Source organism: Bidens hawaiensis, unplaced genomic scaffold (assembly GCF_021521415.1).
Source record: "Bidens hawaiensis isolate Kalapana, Puna unplaced genomic scaffold, B.hawaiensis_p1.1 tig00019448_1, whole genome shotgun sequence".
NCBI classification, from domain to species: Eukaryota; Viridiplantae; Streptophyta; class Magnoliopsida; order Asterales; family Asteraceae; genus Bidens; species Bidens hawaiensis.
This window is the reverse complement of record NW_027492956.1, coordinates 339,509-357,373: the sequence shown is the minus strand read 5'-3', so window position 1 is coordinate 357,373 and position 17,865 is coordinate 339,509. Positions and strand designations below refer to the sequence as shown.

General features: G+C 45.2%; 1 pseudogene across 1 annotated transcript; it reads left to right on the top strand.

Moving 5' to 3' along the window:
* The first annotated feature begins 226 nt into the window (after positions 1-226).
* On the top strand, positions 227-17,660 carry LOC143558389 (vacuolar protein-sorting-associated protein 37 homolog 1-like; annotated as a pseudogene). The gene is made up of 7 exons (XR_013139733.1): positions 227-255; positions 9,475-9,671; positions 10,097-10,184; positions 10,288-10,327; positions 16,174-16,220; positions 16,344-16,464; positions 17,436-17,660. The product of XR_013139733.1 is annotated as a vacuolar protein-sorting-associated protein 37 homolog 1-like (transcript).
* Positions 17,661-17,865: the final 205 nt, after the last annotated feature.

Here is a 17,865-nt window from a genome sequence, read left to right as displayed (position 1 = left end):
GCCCACACGAATTTACTCATAAGGTAAATTTATAAGGTGTAAAAATGATAAAAGCAAAAGTACATGGGTGAAGTTGTTAACTCAAAAGTCAACCACAAAATAAATATAAATAGTCAAATTGTATAAATCTTAAAATCCGGTATGAGTATCTTTGGCGACATATTATTTTTCCGGAGATCGCTTTAATATTTGATCGGTTCGCTGTTACAACTGACTGGAAGAGTAACGGAATCTAGCAAAAATGTTTAAATTATGGTAATACTTAGTTTGTACTTGTACTTATTATTATTATTATTATTATTATTATTATAGTCAGTAATTTTCTTAAATTTATATGATAAAATTATTATTAAAAAATATCAAAAACCTTTAATGAACAAACAAAATGGACACATTATTGAATGCTCATGAATACAATTGCCTGAAGATGTGCCTCTGCTCGTGTTTGTTCATTTAGCTAATCTAATGAAATAATTTCGTGTTCATGTTTGCTCATTTGTAAAACGAACGGAAATAAATGAACTTCCCGATGAATAGTTTGCCAAACGTTTAGTTCGTTTACAGGCCTAGGTGGGATCGTACTTGAAGAAACACTAATCGACCCCGGGCAGATTACGGATAATCTGGGGGTTAAATAGATGTTTCCCACGAGGGTTAGGTCCTGCAAAGATGGTTGTTCTTCTGATGACCTGCAAAACAGACACCGTGAGCTCGTCACTGAGAAGGGGGGGTACCTCCTTGTGACCACCCTCCGGCGTGAGAATCAGACTAGATTGCTCTTGAATATAAGTGTATATTAAGAGAAGTGACTAGAGCAGATATCAGATAATATATGAAGATATAAGATGATGATACCGTTCCAAGGTGTTGGAGTATTTATAGCCGAAGGTAGGTTTCCAAGCAGGTACAGCCGGCTGAATAGTATTCCTGTTCTACCAACTGTGGGCTACGCACGTGCCATGCTGATGGTTGGTGGGTAGGCAACGGCTGATAGTGACCAGGCCGGCTGTGTACTATTCCTTTTCCACCAACTGCAGGCTATGGACGTGCCCCGACAGGGGTTGGTGAGTAGGCAGCGGCTGATAGTGACTTTAAGTACTAGAGCGTGCTGCCCGTCGTACTGTTGTCAGTGAGCTGTCGCAGCTTTGGTCAGATCTTTTGTCCATACCTTGGCAGGTACAGTACAAAAGATCCTCCAGTATCGTACGGACCGGCTCATTTGGGCGGGAGTGTTCCCGGCTTTGGGCGGGAGTGTTCCCGGCTTGCTCATTCCTTCTTCAGGTGACATTACTGAATTATTTTGAGAGTTAGTGCCTTGTGCGTGTAGCCTTGCTGTGCGGGTAGCCTTCCCTGATGGCTAGTATCCGTAGCTGCGGGAACAGGCGGAGTACGTCGACCATTGGGAGGCGTTTCCTGCGGGAGCAGCTTGCGTACTGCGCGTAAGGACGTCGCGTCTCTGAGCATGGTGGGTCCTGCAGATCCAGTTGGTCTTTGCGCAGACGTCCCTCTAAGGTGAGTCTTGCGGGTCCAACCGCGCAGACGTCCCTCTGAGGTGAGTCTTGCGGGTCCGACTGCGCAGACGTCTCTGAGGTGAGTCTTGCGGGTCCAACTGGGCTCTGCTGGGACCTACCTATTCAAGTCCCCCCAGTCCAATGTTCTTCTCATGAATTGTTAATAAGTGAGGTGAACTTTTGGACTTAAGCAAAGGGGTTTTGAAAAGGGTTTAGTTTTAAGGTTCTCCGCGGGGATTCTTCCCGCGGGTTTCCTAATGTCACGTACAGAATTTCCCACTGTTCTGCTTGATCTTTGGGTATGATGCGGGTAGGTGTGTAACCTACTCGCAAGTCGGGAGCGTTGAGTTTCACTTGTGTGGATTCTCCACGGGGTTTTGGTAGTTTTAAACATAGTGATCAATTATGTTAAACAACCAATTCCATCTTGGAGCTTCCAACAATCTGGTTCTCAACGTTCCCGCTATGCGGGGATGTTATATCCCTTTCCAGTGGGGATGTTATATCGCAAGTCGGGAGCGTTGAGTTTCACTTGTGTGGATTCTCCACGAGTTTTCGGGCGCGTGGCCGCGAAGTTTACGGTTCGCGTCCTGTCGACAGTTGTTGCCAGCTTGCTTTTTCCACGTGTCATAGTTTCATTGCACCTGCGTTTTCCTCTCTCTTCCGCATTAAATTCATCGCATTCATTGCGATGAGTATATAAAGGGAGGAGAGGATGCATCTCAACTCACAGTTTCACTTCTCTCTTCTTCTGCTAAACGATTTCCGGCGAATACTCTAACTTTTTTGTCGAGCATTCTCCTGAAATCGTTCTTCTTTACATCCAAAACATGTCTTCTACTCATGATCCTGAGGTTACTGTCGAGGAGTCCGATGTATACCTCGAGAATCCTTCGTCCACGTCGGACAAGGATGACAAGAGTACTGCTGGTGAGTGCCAGTGTGCTCTTTCCGTCGACGCTTATCAGTACATGGTCAGGAAGTTCATGCTCGAGCCTTTCGAGCCTGAGTTTCCTGGGCCTCATCAGACGGTGTACGATGCCCCCAAAGGCAAGATAGGGGTATATGCTGCGTTCTTCGTCAATGGGAATCTCAGGTTCCCATTGACGAAGTTTGTATACCGTGTTTTGGAAAGACACTGTGTGCACCTGACGGAGGTACATCCAATGGCGATCGCCAAGATCCGTCATTTTGAATGGGTGTGCCTCATTCTTGGTGTGGAGCCCCACGTCGACCGCCTGATGACCTTCTACTCCTGGAGGTGCATCCAAGGCTGGTACACCTTGGTCACCCGGATTAAGGGTTTGAAGATCCGTGCTACCGAGCGCAGTCTTCGGTCTTGGAAGCGGGAGTTCTTCTACATCTCTGCCCATGTCGTCCCTATTGCGATGACATTCAAGAACGGGAGAGCACTCCCCAGCCTTCACGCCTCCAACTACCAGGAGGCGGAATGGTTTGCCAAGATCTCCCGGATCCAGACTCCGGTTTACCGCTTCGCGGAGTCTGGGATAGTGATGCTCGGTATGAGCCGGGTGTGGAAAGATGCTGGGGCGGAGGCGCCACAGATTCCCATCGTCCTCGAATACGGTTTGAACTCTATCCCTTACGGTATGCTCCGTCTTCTTTGCTGATTTAGGGTTTTTCTTCTAACTGTTTTTTTTTTTTATTTCAGAGGGGAATGACTTACAATCGCTCCTGCATCCGCGGGAGGCTGGTGGTCCCGCTCGGCTGGGTACTCGTGCTCTTGATGAGAACGAGTTGCCCATCCTTGAGCAGACGGCAGATCGGTTTGTGGAGGCCTACCCGCCAGGCCACGAGATACTGAGCGCCACGCGGCCAGGTAAAAGATTATTTAACCCTTGCCCTCTCAATGCTCAAACCTCTGCTGGAATTCCTCTAATTTTGTCATCTTCTGATGAGGAATCCACAGATGGTCCTTTCTTCGTGAGGAAGAAGAAGGCGGCTGGCGCGAAGGGGAAGGCAAAGGTTGCCTCCGCCGATCAGGGGAACCGGTCTGACTCAGAGACCGAGAGCGAGGAGGCGGCGGGGAACCCTGGTGGTGGTGAGACCACTGTTCCGGAGGTTGAGACAGCTGTCACCTCCGGGCAGCCCAGTACGACGGTGACCGGCTCGAAGAGGCCGGCTCCATCGGGTTCGTCCCCGCCTGTTCGCACATTCAAGCTCAAGAGGACTCGTAAGTATAAACTTCATTTGATTTAACTGTATATCTTTCCGCCATTATACTTATATATCTTGTCTTCATGCAGGCGTGGATGCTACCGCATTCCAGAGTAGAGCGGGAGGGAGCGTCTCTGGACCCATGACGGTAGGTTTGGTCGACCTACCCGAGACGATGACCCAGGCGGCTGCGCCTGTGTGCAGCATTGGTTCAGTTGCTCATCCCGTTGAGGCAACTGTTCCAATTGTAACATCATCTCCGCCGGCTGTCAGTTCCATTTTCACGGAATCCTTTACTGAGCCGGCGGTGGTGTTTTCTGCGGATTCTCCCGCAGCGGCGGCCACGGTTGTGAGTTCACCTCTAGTGAGTTCACCACCGATGGTCTCTACCGCGGCGGCTTCAACCGTGCCTCCGGCACCGGCGACTACCTCGTCCCCGGCCGGTTCAGTAGGTATGTTTGGGGTTGGGGCGTCTAGCCAATCTCTGCCTCCTTCCCATCTGCCTGACCTCTTGGATGGATATCCGTTAAGTTCAGGTGATGGGTTTGGTGGCTATCGGCCTGTTGTCGACCCTACAGGTGCGTAGGGTTATTTTGGCCTCTTTTTTTTTTTTTTTTATATCATCTTTTCCTAACTGTTTTTTTTTTTTACAGTGTCGGATTCCAATGAAGTGTATGTTCCACGTTGGAATATCCGCCGAGGAACAACCCTTCGGACGGCTGTGGACTGCGTCGAGTGGGCACGCCACGCCGCCCCAAGTGGGGCGCTGGGGGAAGCTATGTCAAGCTACCAGGAGGGTAGGCTGACAAACGAGCTCCGGATTCTCCTTGCCCGGATGCAGCCGCGCGTCGAGTTGCTTTGTCGTGAAAACGACAAGTTAAAGGCGGCTCGTATCCAAGAAGTAGCTCAAGCGCGGGCTATCCGGGAGGAGAACAGGAGACTCTCCGCCGTTGCTGCGGAGAAGAAGAAGGCCTTCAAGGCCCTCGAGGTTGAAGTTCAGGCCCGTCTCGAAGCCCGTTCCAAGACTACCCAAGCTGTTAATGAACAGCTTCGGTTGGCTAAGGAAACTGCACGGAACGCAACTGAGAGGGCCACCAAGGCTGAAGCTGTTGCTGAGCCTCTACGCACTGAGAATGAGGAGCTCAAAGCCAAATTAGAGAGGCTTCAGCAGGCTCATGATGCTTTGGCTATGGAAGAGTACAAGAAGCTCCAAGAGATCTTGGATCAGAGGGGTATGCTTGACCATACTGAGCGTAAGCTGAAGGGCGTTGAAGAGGCTGCTGCTAAGGAGGTGTTGCTTGCCAACCTTAACAAAAATGAAGCCGAACGCGCCCGTAACCAAGCTCAAGCTGCCCTCCAAGAAGCTCTGATTACCAAGGAGTGGCTTCTACGAGAAGCGTTGTCGCAGGTATGTGTAGCTTCATAATGTCTTTACGCTTTTCTTTATACTTAGAAAAGGTTTTGATACTTGTATTTTTGTTTTGTAGGTTGTGCATCGGGTCTTCACGGACACATCATATGACGATGCTATGAGCGCAGCCCTCAACGCTTCTCATGAGGATGGGGAAAAGGCTGGCTTCCTGCTTGGTCTAGGGTTTGTTGAACAAGGCATCCCGCCTTCCAACTTCCCTCTTTACGATGTAGATACTGAAGCTGCTTATGACCAAGCAGTGAACCAGTATGCTGCCTTCCCGCATCCAGTGGTGGAGAAGGTGAACGAAGTTGCTGCCGCTGATGATGGGCTAACTATCCTCAAGACTTTCCTTGAACCGCCACAGCCAACTGATGGTGCGGGTACAAGTGGGTTTGGAGGGAGTGGTCCTGAAGTTTGAACCTTGAGATCCCTTCCCACTGTTAGGATAGATTTATATTTCTGTAGGCGGGTAGATACCCGGCCATTCTTGTAATGTTTGAATTTTTTATGAAATATAAATGTTTGTGCGGGTAGTACCGCCACTTTCACTGGATGACTTGCTTCATAACCGTTATATGACTTGCTTATGCATATTATAGGTTAATTTGGCACTTGTTTTGCCGCATAAACAATATATGATTCGCTCGTGCATACTTTAGTTTAACGTAGCAATTTTCCAAGTGTTTTGAATAAGTTAACCGTTCGACGCGCGGTAGTCAATAGGTTAGTGTTCAGTTTCCTCTATTATGATTGTGCGGGTAGGACCGTCACTTTCATTTAGTGGGATGACCAATCTTCACCTATGACTTACCTGCGTGAAGGTTTGCCGTTTTTTTGTGTTTATGGGGGTTTTGCCGCCGTCCACACGCAACGACGTCTCCACTTATTTATGCGGTGAATACCGGCATCAGTGTTGAATAAGTTAACCGTTCGACGCGCGGTTGTCAATAGGTTAGTGTTCAGTTTCCTCTATCATGATTGTGCGGATAGGACCGGCACTTTCGTTTAGTGGGATGACCAAACTTTACCTATAACTGACCTGCGTGAAGGTTGTCCTCATCTGTTAGAAATTTTTGCCGTTTTTTGTGTTTATGCGGGTTTTGCCGCCGTCCACACGCAACGACTTACTTCCCCACTTATTTATGCGGTGAATACCGGCACATCAGTGTGAAAAGTTTATAAGTATAAATGTTAGATCATCAGCGTCAATGTGATAAGGAGAATCATTTCCATTAGAAGTGGCTCTGGGCCTTTTCTTTACAAGTTTGGAATTGATCTACATGCAGCCTGTGTAATTGAGCTCCCTTCCATGTTCTTGAGATGGGAGTGTCATCGAGCCTTTTGAGCCGATATGCACTTGGTTCGGAATCTCGTTGTTTACGCAGTATGTAGTCTCCAACATTGAAGCTGCAGTTTCATTCGTGTTTTTCCCAACTGGGGTTCAACACGCATTAGCCTGCTCAGCGTTCATTACGCCACGAGGTGCGTGAGCGTCTCATCTCTGACAAATGCTTCGACGATGTCCTTCAAGTCTAAGCATTCCTCGGTGGTGTGGCCTCTTGTCCTGTGGAAGTCACAGAATTTGCTTTGATCAGCGTTTGGACGCTGTCGGATAATTGGAGCCTCTGGCCATGGGAGCCTCTCAGTGGCGAATATCTCGATGACGCTTTTGGTGAGTGGCGTCCATCTGGAGTTCCGGTTCGAAGACTGCATGTTGTCCTTTCCGCCTAACCGAGGGTGCGAGCCGGATGAGGTGTCGAAGTTTACCCTTGACTGCCAAATACCTAGCTTCCTCTTTTTGTTTAGTCGGGTGGTAAGGACGTTGTTTTCTCTTGTTTTCTGGGTGTAGAGGTTTGTGCTTTGGGGAAGATCTCTACCCAGTTGCTTTTCCGTTTCCGCGAAGCGTTTAGCTGCTGTCATGATGGCATCCCATGTGGATGGCATGCCGTCTTTACCCGTTAAGGTGCGGATGAGCTCTGGATCTTTCGCGCCCTGGATGAAAGCAGCGCGAACAAGATCTTCGCTAATAGCGCCCAGACTCAGCTTCTTTGAGTTGAAGCGAGTGATGAAGTCTAGCAAAGATTCATCTTCCTCTAGGATGCAGTTGAGGATCGTCCATTGCTCTTCAGTGTACTTTCTTTGTTGACTGAAGTGTTGGCTGAACTTCTGTTGGAAGTCTGCCCAATCGTAGATGTGGTGGACAGGTAGACGGTCAAACCACGCTCTGGCTGCTCCAACCAGCGTCATCTGGAACATATAACACCACGTGGGTTCCGTCCAGTTGCTGACGGTTGCCCCCACTATGAATCTGTTCAAATGATCGTCTGGGTCAGATATACCATCATAAGTGCCGATGTTGGACATCTGTTTGGCACTTCTCGGGGCGATTGTTTCCGCAATGTCCCTTGCAAACTTGGATGTTCCCGCATTTGCAGCAGTTGGTCTAAAGGTTTTGGAGAAGTCGCGTGGGTTTCCCCCCGCGTTCCTTGGTTTGAAGGTGTCTCCGAAATTCCTTCTCGGTTGGAAGTCCGTTTCCTTACGCTTCCCTTTTGCCCTATGGCGAGGGTTTGCGTCGGTGTCGGATTCCTCCCGATCATCGTCCGAGTACTCGCACTCATTACTCATGTTGAGCTGTTGAGTGCTTCCGAATTCGTCAGCCTGTTGGAGTGAACGCAAGCGTTCATCCAACTCAGCTAGGAATTCCTTCTGACGTGCTTCGGCCCACGCTTTAACTTGATCGAGTGTTTGGCGGGGGAGCCTCGTCTGTTGTCTCTTCAACTGGGCATTGGTGAATCCCAGTGAAGGATTGTTTACTGCACTTGCCCCGGCTTGGGTAACCGGGGTAGTGTTCGTAAAATTTACTGCACTTGCTCCGGCTTGAGTAACCGGGGTAGTGTTCGTAAAATTTTTGTTCTCGCCGGTGTTCCTCCCAGTAGCTGGGGTTGTGATTACCTGGATTTCTTGGTCACTCGCTGGCTTTGGCAACGGAGTAACCTTAACCATCTTTCCAGAAGTTTGAAAAAACTGAAAATTAGTTCTAGCTTTTATGCACGGATGGCGCCAATGAAGAAACACTAATCGACCCCGGGCAGATTACGGATAATCTGGGGGTTAAATAGATGTTTCCCACGAGGGTTAGGTCCGGCAAAGATGGTTGTTCTTCTGATGACCTGCAAAACAGACACCGTGAGCTCGTCACTGAGAAGGGGGGGTACCTCCTTGTGACCACCCTCCGGCGTGAGAATCAGACTAGATTGCTCTTGAATATAAGTGTATATTAAGAGAAGTGACTAGAGCAGATATCAGATAATATATGAAGATATAAGATGATGATACTGTTCCAAGGTGTTGGAGTATTTATAGCCGAAGGTAGGTTTCCAAGCAGGTACAGCCGGCTGAATAGTATTCCTGTTCTACCAACTGTGGGCTACGCACGTGCCTTGCTGATGGTTGGTGGGTAGGCAGCGGCTGATAGTGACCAGGCCGGCTGTGTACTATTCCTTTTCCACCAACTGCAGGCTATGGACGTGCCCCGACAGGGGTTGGTGAGTAGGCAGCGGCTGATAGTGACTTTAAGTACTAGAGCGTGCTGCCCGTCGTACTGTTGTCAGTGAGCTGTCGCAGCTTTGGTCAGATCTTTTGTCCATACCTTGGCAGGTACAGTACAAAAGATCCTCCAGTATCGTACGGACCGGCTCATTTGGGCGGGAGTGTTCCCGGCTTTGGGCGGGAGTGTTCCCGACTTGCTCATTCCTTCTTCAGGTGACATTACTGAATTATTTTGAGAGTTAGTGCCTTGTGCGTGTAGCCTTGCTGTGCGGGTAGCCTTCCCTGATGGCTAGTATCCGTAGCTGCGGGAACAGGCGGAGTACGTCGACCATTGGGAGGCGTTTCCTGCGGGAGCAGCTTGCGTACTGCGCGTAAGGACGTCGCGTCTCTGAGCATGGTGGGTCCTGCGGATCCAATTGGTCTTTGCGCAGACGTCCCTCTAAGGTGAGTCTTGCGGGTCCAACCGCGCAGACGTCCCTCTGAGGTGAGTCTTGCGGGTCCGACTGCGCAGACGTCTCTGAGGTGAGTCTTGCGGGTCTAACTGGGCTCTGCTGGGAGCTACCTCTTCGTTACTCATGTTTACCTGTAAGGTTTACCAGTAGCTTTTGATTGATTGGTTAACATCAATTAGAAATTTGGAGATTTGTAGCTGAACATCGATTATTTTGATAGACTCCTGCTTAGGTTAGATAATATTTGCTTTTGTGTTGATAGTTGCTTCCTAAGTTGAATCTGAATGATAATAACTGTTTTTAACTTTTATTAACTTAATTGTACTTTCATTCATGAAGCGTTAAGAGTATAATCACTGCTAATTTTCAGGGGTTCACAAGATCAAGGTGATCAAAGGCCACAAGAAATTACTACAAACTCGTGGTATCCTCCGTCTGTCAGCTCACCGAGGTCATCCCACCCTGCTACTCTTAATAGCGTCAACTCTTCCCACAAAGGGTTGGAGATCGACCTCATGTTTCTCCTGCAGAGGCTGCTGGCATTATTGTATATCTACAAGATAAAAGGTACACTTTCTTTTATTCATGTTATAAACTTATAATCATCATTGATTAGCTGTTAAACTGTTATTTATTAGATTATATCTTGAATTAGGTTAGGTGTTAAATTGACTTGTTACTCTTTAATTGTATAGTTTGTCAACATTTTCTTGTTGAATTATTAATATTTAAATCAGTTGCTTCCTGTCATTTATTTATTATTTCACAAAATATGATAAAATCTTCGCAACATCCATGGATTAGGCACATTGTTACCAAAGAAACATATTAGTCAGCATCTGTTGGATTTTTTATTTCAAATATTGTTTATTATATAGATCCTAACTCTGTATATGATGAATCTATTTTTTCAAATTTTGTTATTTATTGTTAATTTGTTGTTGATTGGTTTATTATTATTTATCGTGTCTTGCATTATTTAATTGATGTAGTGTTGATGAGTTACGGAAGCTTTTATCAGACCCAGAAGCCTATCAACGGTTCTTGCTTTCGATTGATCCCGTGAGAACTCAGAACAATGTAAGCATTTATTCAGACATCATTTTAGCTTTTTTACAGTCTTCAACATTTTGCTTTTACATTTTAGTTGTTTTCTTAGTATTTTGTTCTCTTTGTAAACCAGGTAAGAGATGAGCTCTGAAAAGAAACTGTGCAGCTTGCAAGTAAGTTTTTAGTTGATGTGTAAGTTTTGTTTATAGTTATACCCCTTCTCATTTACTTGTGAATGGGTCGATTTGGGTTGTGTCTTACCTCAAAAGGGTCAAATATAAAAATTAGTTAAATGGGTACAGTTCAAAGTTGAAAGTCCCCAAAGTCTATTTTTATTGTATAGTATTAGAATAAATCATCCTTCTCTTTTCATTAACAATTCCCATGGGTATAAATAATACAAAGTATCCCGTATAAATGGCAATAATAATCAACTAATAATTACAAGAATAATCAACTATATATAAATATTCTATTACACCCCCGCAGTCGAAGCGGGAGGCGACCGGATGCTGAGACTGGATCTGAAGTCTTCAAACAGAATGCGCGGTAACCCTTTTGTGAAAATGTCAGCAACTTGATAACGAGACGGAACGTGGAGAATTCGAACTTGACCACGCTGGACTTGTTCACGGACAAAGTGGATGTCAAGTTCAATGTGTTTAGTGCGCTGGTGTTGAACCGGGTTACCGGAGAGATAGATTGCACTCACATTGTCACAGTAAACGATGGTGGCTTTAGAGAGTGGACGATGAAGTTCCAGAAGTAGATTGCGAAGCCAACAGATTTCAGCAACTACGTTTGCAACCCCTCTATATTCAGCCTCGGCACTAGAACGAGAGATGGTAGGCTGCCTCTTGGAAGACCAGGAAATGATGTTGTCGCCTAAGTACACACAGTAACCACTTGTGGATCGACGAGTGTCTGGACAACCAGCCCAGTCGGCATCGGTGTAAGCAAGAAGTGTGGGATCACGGTGAGAAGTTAGGGTGAGGCCGTATGAGACTGTGCCTTGGACATATCGAATAATGCGCTTTAGAGCATTCCAGTGATCAGTTTTGGGCGCGTGCATATGCATGCAGACTTGCTGTACAGCATAACAAAGTCGGGCCGTGTGAAGGTGAGATATTGTAGCGCCCCAGCCAAGCTCCGGTAGAGTGTTGGGTTGTCAAAGGAGGTACCCGAGGTTGCACTGAGTTTGGAGTTCGTGTCGACCGGAGTGACAGCTGGCTTACAAGACGACATGCCGGCACGTTCAATAATTTCAGTCGCATAGGTTTGTTGAGATAGAAACATGGTGTCTTGGCGTCGGGTGACCGAAATCCCGAGAAAAAAAATTTAAGTCACCGAGATCCTTCATGGCGAATTCAGTGGAGAGATACTGCATAAGATGCTGGCGGAGAGAGGTAGAAGAAGTAACCAAGAGAATATCATCAACATAAAGGAGAAGATATGCAGTGTCACCATTTTGATGCAGGATGAACAAGGACGCATCGCAGCCACTTTGAGTGAATCCCAAGGTAAGAACATAGTCTGTGAACCGTTGATACCAGGCTCGAGGTGCTTGTTTTAAACCATATAAAGACTTTTTCAATCGACAAACATGATCCGGGAACTGCTTATCCCGAAAACCCATGGGCTGGTGCATGTACACAGTTTCATGGAGATGGCCGTGAAGGAAGGCATTGGTGACGTCGAGTTGATGAACCGGCCAAGATTTTGATAGAGCAATGGTTAGGACGGTGCGAATAGTAGCAGGTTTAACCACCGGACTAAAGGTTTCGCCACAATCAATACCCACCTGTTGAGATCGACCGTCACAAACTAATCGGGCTTTATACCGTTCAAGGGTACCATCAGACCTGAATTTGTGTTTAAGTAACCACATGCTTCTAATAATGTTCATATGTGGTTCACGTGGCACCAAGTCCCAAGTATCATTATTAATAAGGGCGTGAAACTCATTGGTCATGGCAGTGTGCCATTCCGGTATGGACAAGGCTAGAGATGGGTTTTTGGGTACAGGGATGATGTTTGTGGAGTGAAAGGTGAACGGTTGTTTGGGTTTAATGATGCCATCCATAGCCCGTGTACACATTGTGCGTGTGGTGGTTGGCTGCATAGGTGGGGGGGAAGATGGGGTAGTGTGGTATGCAGGTTGAGTGGCGGGTGCCGGGGGTGGGGCCAGGCGGCGCCTGGAGTAGGTGAGTATAGGTCGGGTGGAGGGTGGGGAATGGGAGGTAGTGGGTTGGGCCGACGGTGAGGGCGGGGAAGGAGATCGAGCTGGTGTATGAGGGGGTGAAGAGGGTGAGGAGGTGGGGTTATGAGGAAAGGAATATGAGTCCCATAGGAACGAGGAAGGAGGATCAGTGAGAAACTGGTATGATTTTTGTGGAGAGGTTTGAATAAGGTTGGCAAAGGGAAAAGTGGATTCGTCAAAGAGGACATGGCGGGAAATAGTAATGTGATGGGTTTGTAGGTTGTAACATTTATAACCGCGGTGGGAAGGAGGATAGCCAAGAAAAACGCATGGGTAGGACCGCGGTTCGAGCTTGTTAATGGTGGTGGAGGGTTTAAGTGGGTAGCAAAGGCAACCGAATACGCGTAAGTGGTCGTATGTTGGTATTTGGGAGTAAAGCAGTTGGGTAGGTGTGCGGAAGTGATGGGTTTTAGAGGGGGTTATGTTGATGAGGTGGGTGGAAGTTTCAAGGGCATGATGCCAGAAGTTTGTGGGTAAGGAAGATTGGGCAAGTAAGGTGCGGAGGATGTTATTAATGGAGCGGATTTTGCGTTCCGCCTTGCCATTTTGTGGCGAAGTATATGGGCATGATAGACGGTAGAGGATACCATGTTTATCAAATAAGTGTTTGAATGACGTGTTAACATATTCTTTACCGTTATCACATTGAAAAGTTTTAATGGTGCGGTTGAATTGGGTGCGAACAAGGTTGGTGAAAATTTCAAATACGGTAAAAACGTGTGATTTGTTTGAGATTGGATATGTCCACAAGTAATTTGTATAATCATCTAAAAATAACACATAATAGCGGTGCCCGGCGGAGCTTATGACCGGTGAGGTCCAAACATCACTATGCACAATATCAAATGGTTGCAATGTATTATTATTAGACAAATGAAAGGGGAGTCTAGTACTCTTGCCAAACACACAAGGTTCACAAACAGCTTTATTGAAATTTGAAAAGACAATGGAATTAGAATTCTTCAAAGACTGTAGAAGAGCCGGGCCAGGGTGACCAAGGCGTTGATGCCATAGACTGGAGGACTGAGCAGCAGTGGTGGAGGTGGAGAAACAGTGGGCATCCTTGGAGAAGGTGTAGAGATCACCGCTGCTGTCGCACCGGATTATAGGTTTCCGGGTCTTGAAGTCCTTCACAAGAAAACCAAAGGGATCAAATTCCACATAAACAGAATTATCTCTAGTGAATTGACGAACAGAGATGAGTTTTCTAATAAGGTTGGGTGCATAGAGGACACGGTTTAAGACAAATGGTGGGTAGGGTTTTGGGAAGGTTTGTGGTCCATGTCCATATACCGGAATGGAGGTGCCATTACCAACAATAATATTTTCATTCACACGATTATTAAGAATGGTACGAAAGTTACCTGAGTTAGGGTCCATGCTGATGGTTGCACCGGTGTCCATGACGCCATGCTGATAGTCCGGTGGGTTGAGAGACATGGTGTAAAGTGCCTGTTGAATGTCAGTGGGAGTATAGGTTGCTTGGTGGCCTTGGTGAGGTCGTGGGCCGAGGATCCCTTGGCTGTGGGAGGTGTTCTGTGGTGGGGGGACAGTGGGGTACGGGCATGGGGGTGGTGGAGGAGACCAAGGGAGCCAAGGTGGTGGGGAGGAGGAGGTGGGGTGGGGGGTCGGCATGGTCCAAGTGTAGGTTGTGGGTGAGGTCCAATGACCGTATGGTTGTCCACGCCCAAGGTTGGGATTGCCCCGCGACCAGGAGTATCTACCGCGACCACGGCCCCGGGTGCGTCCGCGACCGCGGGCTGAAGGTGGATTCGGGTCAGGTTGGGCGGCCGAGGGGGGGGGTGTGTTGGTTTGTGATTTTAGAGGTGGTAGTGTGTAAGGCCTGACCGGCTATGGTGGCTGCATACTGGGCTTTCTCGGCTTTTTGACTTTCGATCATACAAAGTTGGGAGCGGGCTTCATGAAAGGATGGGATGGGGTCTTTGTGTTGTAGGATGGTTGAGATGCCTTCATATGCATCGGTGAGGCCAGCAAGTAGGTGTAAGACTAGGAGTTTATTATCAAGGGGAGCACCTACGTTGGCAAGTTGATCGGCGATGGATTTGATGGCTTGACAATAAGCAGACATGTTGGGAAAACCATCAAGCCGAGTGGTTGCAAATTTCTGAAGAAGGTATGTAGCTCGAGTGTTCTTGTTGTCTTGGAAAAGGCCTTCAAGAGCCGACCAAGCATCATAGGCCGACATCTTGGGTTTGACAATAGTATTAAGAAGATCATTAGAGATAGTCCCATAGATCCATTGTTTGACAATGGCATCTAGACGAGACCATTGATCATCCAGGGACTGCTGAGTTGTATCTTTTGCAGCATCCGATGAGGAGGATGTTGCGGTTGTGATACGAGGAGAAAGGTGATCACTTACCTGATAAGCATGGCAGTGATTTTGGAAGAGCTCTGCCCACAGTCCATATTGACTGGATTCGGATTCAAGGAGGACTGGAATGGCGTGTCGGATGTTGTTGACTCGGATTCAAGGAGGACTGGAATGGCGTGTCGGATGTTGTTGACAGTAATGGCAGGGTGGAGTTTCTCGGCCATGGTGGTTTCGGCAGATGAGACTGCGGCAGAAGGAGGGGGCGGCAGGGAAGGGGTGGGGAGATTAGGGTTAGACTCTTGATACCATATTAGAATAAATCATCCTCCTCTTTTCATTAACAATTCCCATGGGTATAAATAATACAAAGTATCCCGTATAAATGGCAATAATAATCAACTAATAATTACAAGAATAATCAACTATATATAAATATTCTATTATATAGTTGCACACAACCTCCTAAATCGATCTCTTAAAAGTTTTAGATTAATATTGTTTTTGCATTCATAGCTAACACTTTTATTGTCCTTAGAAATGGACAAAAAGTTTCTTTGGTCTACCTAATTGGACCTCACCTGACCTGTTTAACCTAACTCTGTTTTGTAGGCTTGTATACTAACCAAACGAACACGAACAGAGCATGTTCATGTTCGCTCATTTAACTTTAACTGAACAAATGATCGAGCACGAACAATTAAATGAACGGGGTTTTCTTGTTCATGTTCAGTTATTAAGTTAAAAAAAAAGGAACATGTTCGTGTTCTTTTATGCTCGTTAGTTAACAGTATAGGCGAATGGTTCACAAAAGTAAACGAACGAACACAACTGAACATAGATGGACAAGCATAACCGAACTAAAACCAGTTAAAAGTAATGTAAACAATAAAAATGAACGAACATGAAAGAACAAACGTAAACTAGCTAGCATAAATGAACGAGCATCAACAAACATTCATGAACGTAAATGACCAAATTTTTATGTTCATGTTCGTTCGTATGAACGTAAGAGAACTTGCCGCCGAATGGTTCATGAACTTCACTGAATTTTCGGGTCATTTGCAAGCCTATTGCCTTGTCATGTTATATGATCCACCAACTTGCCACCTCTAGTAATAATGTACTCCGTCGTAAACATTTGATCAAACATGCATATAAGTATTTTTCAGTAATGACAAAATAGAAGAATATTATTGACCCAAATTAATAATATCATCTGTATGACAAAGAGTGGTCAAATTTGTATTTGGTTAAATTACCCAAAAACGATAGGTTGCAGTTTTAAACGAGACTACGACTTTAGAGATTCAGTTGTTTATTAGAAAAGGACTACAAATGCCCACGACATAGTCAAGAACATATATTATTCTATTACACCTATTCGCTAAAAATTTCTGATTTTTTGTTATATTTTCATTGTGAAGGAGCAAACTTGGAAAAAGAACCCCAGATAACCGAATTGAGGAACCAGGTGAGTTTTTTCATGACTCGTCAATATGTAGAAAAATATTTGATTTAAAAACATTTTTAAAAAGGTGGTTATGATTAAATGGTGATTGCTATAAGAAAAGCTAAATGTTTTCTTGTGGTGCAGTGCATGATCATAAGAACAAGTGAGTTAGCATCTGCTCAAGAAAAACTAAATGTTCTCACTAAGCGAAAGGCCGAAATTCTTAAATCTTACTTGCCTGGTTCCTTGCTACACAAACGACAAGGTAAATAAGCTCTTTCTTTGTGGTCCCACAATTTCACATTCTAGAAATATGCTTTTGCCATATGCTCGTTAAGATCGCACCGTTAAGGTGGCAAAACAAGCTGGTTGGTTGATAGGTCTGAACAGATAACTTATAGAACTAACAGTGTGTCAGGTTGGGCTCGACCTTGAAAACACTTTTTTGTCTTTTCTTGATTTTTTTAAACTTAATGTTTTAGACTGGACTTGTAAACGAACCGGTCAAACACGAACAAGTCGTGTTCATGTTTGTTCGTTTAACTTTAACATAACAAATGAACGGGGTTTTCTTTTTTCGTGTTTGTTTGTAAAGAAAATTTATGTGTTCGTGTCTGTTTATGTTCATTCTTAATAGTGCATATAAACGGTGCACAAAGGAACATAATTGATCGAACACCAATTATAAGTAAACATGAACGTTGATCTAATGAGCATAAAAAATTAACAAAATCAGACTAAATTGTAATGGGTGATATCTTAATTGTATAAAACTAGAATGAATTGTAATGGTCCTTACAAAACTAAATGAATATATAAACAGTCGAACTTAAATTTGAATGAGAATAAACTAAGATACATAAATGAACGCCCATGAACATGAACGGGACATGGGTTTATATTCATTCATTTATACTAAATGAACGAAAAGTTTTCTCCATGTTCGTCCATCTGATAAATAAACAAACAAACATAAGTGAACTTCCCGCCTAAAGGTTTGTTGAACATTTGGTTCGTGTGCATGCATATTTTAGATCACATTAAAGAAATGACATTATTGACATTTGTCAGTTTACCACACAATTTGAAATACAACGATTTAGGAGGTTGTATGCATACTGCTTCTAGTTTTTTCGAACATATTCATTTGACATTTTGACGCCAAGTAGAACTTAAATGAGTTAGTCATTTTTTTGGTGAAACTAAGGTTTTGCATGATATTTTTATTGGTTTCAGAGTCGATGAATAAAATAGAAGAGGAATCTGAAATGTTTCACCAACAACTTCTCGAGAAAGAGGTCGATCTTGCAACGTTTATTCAGCAGTACAAGAAGCTACGTGTCAGTTACCATAAACGAGCCCTCAGTCATCTTGCGGCAAACACATCTTTGGTTGGTTGACTTTTTATCAGTCAAGTTTCTGAATTGGACTTTGTGAATGGATTTATCTACATTGTACACTCAACATATAATTGTAACATGAAAACTTGAAATTAAAGTAATGTTTTTGTTCATTCTCTTCCTATAATTGTAACATATAATGTTCATGCTTCAATTTGTGATTGCAAGGTTTTGTAATCTGTTCTTTGGTTCATCACTTTATTAACAATTCAAGTCTACCTGCGACATTGTGGAGGCGTCGAGACAACATCAACGATCTTCAAACA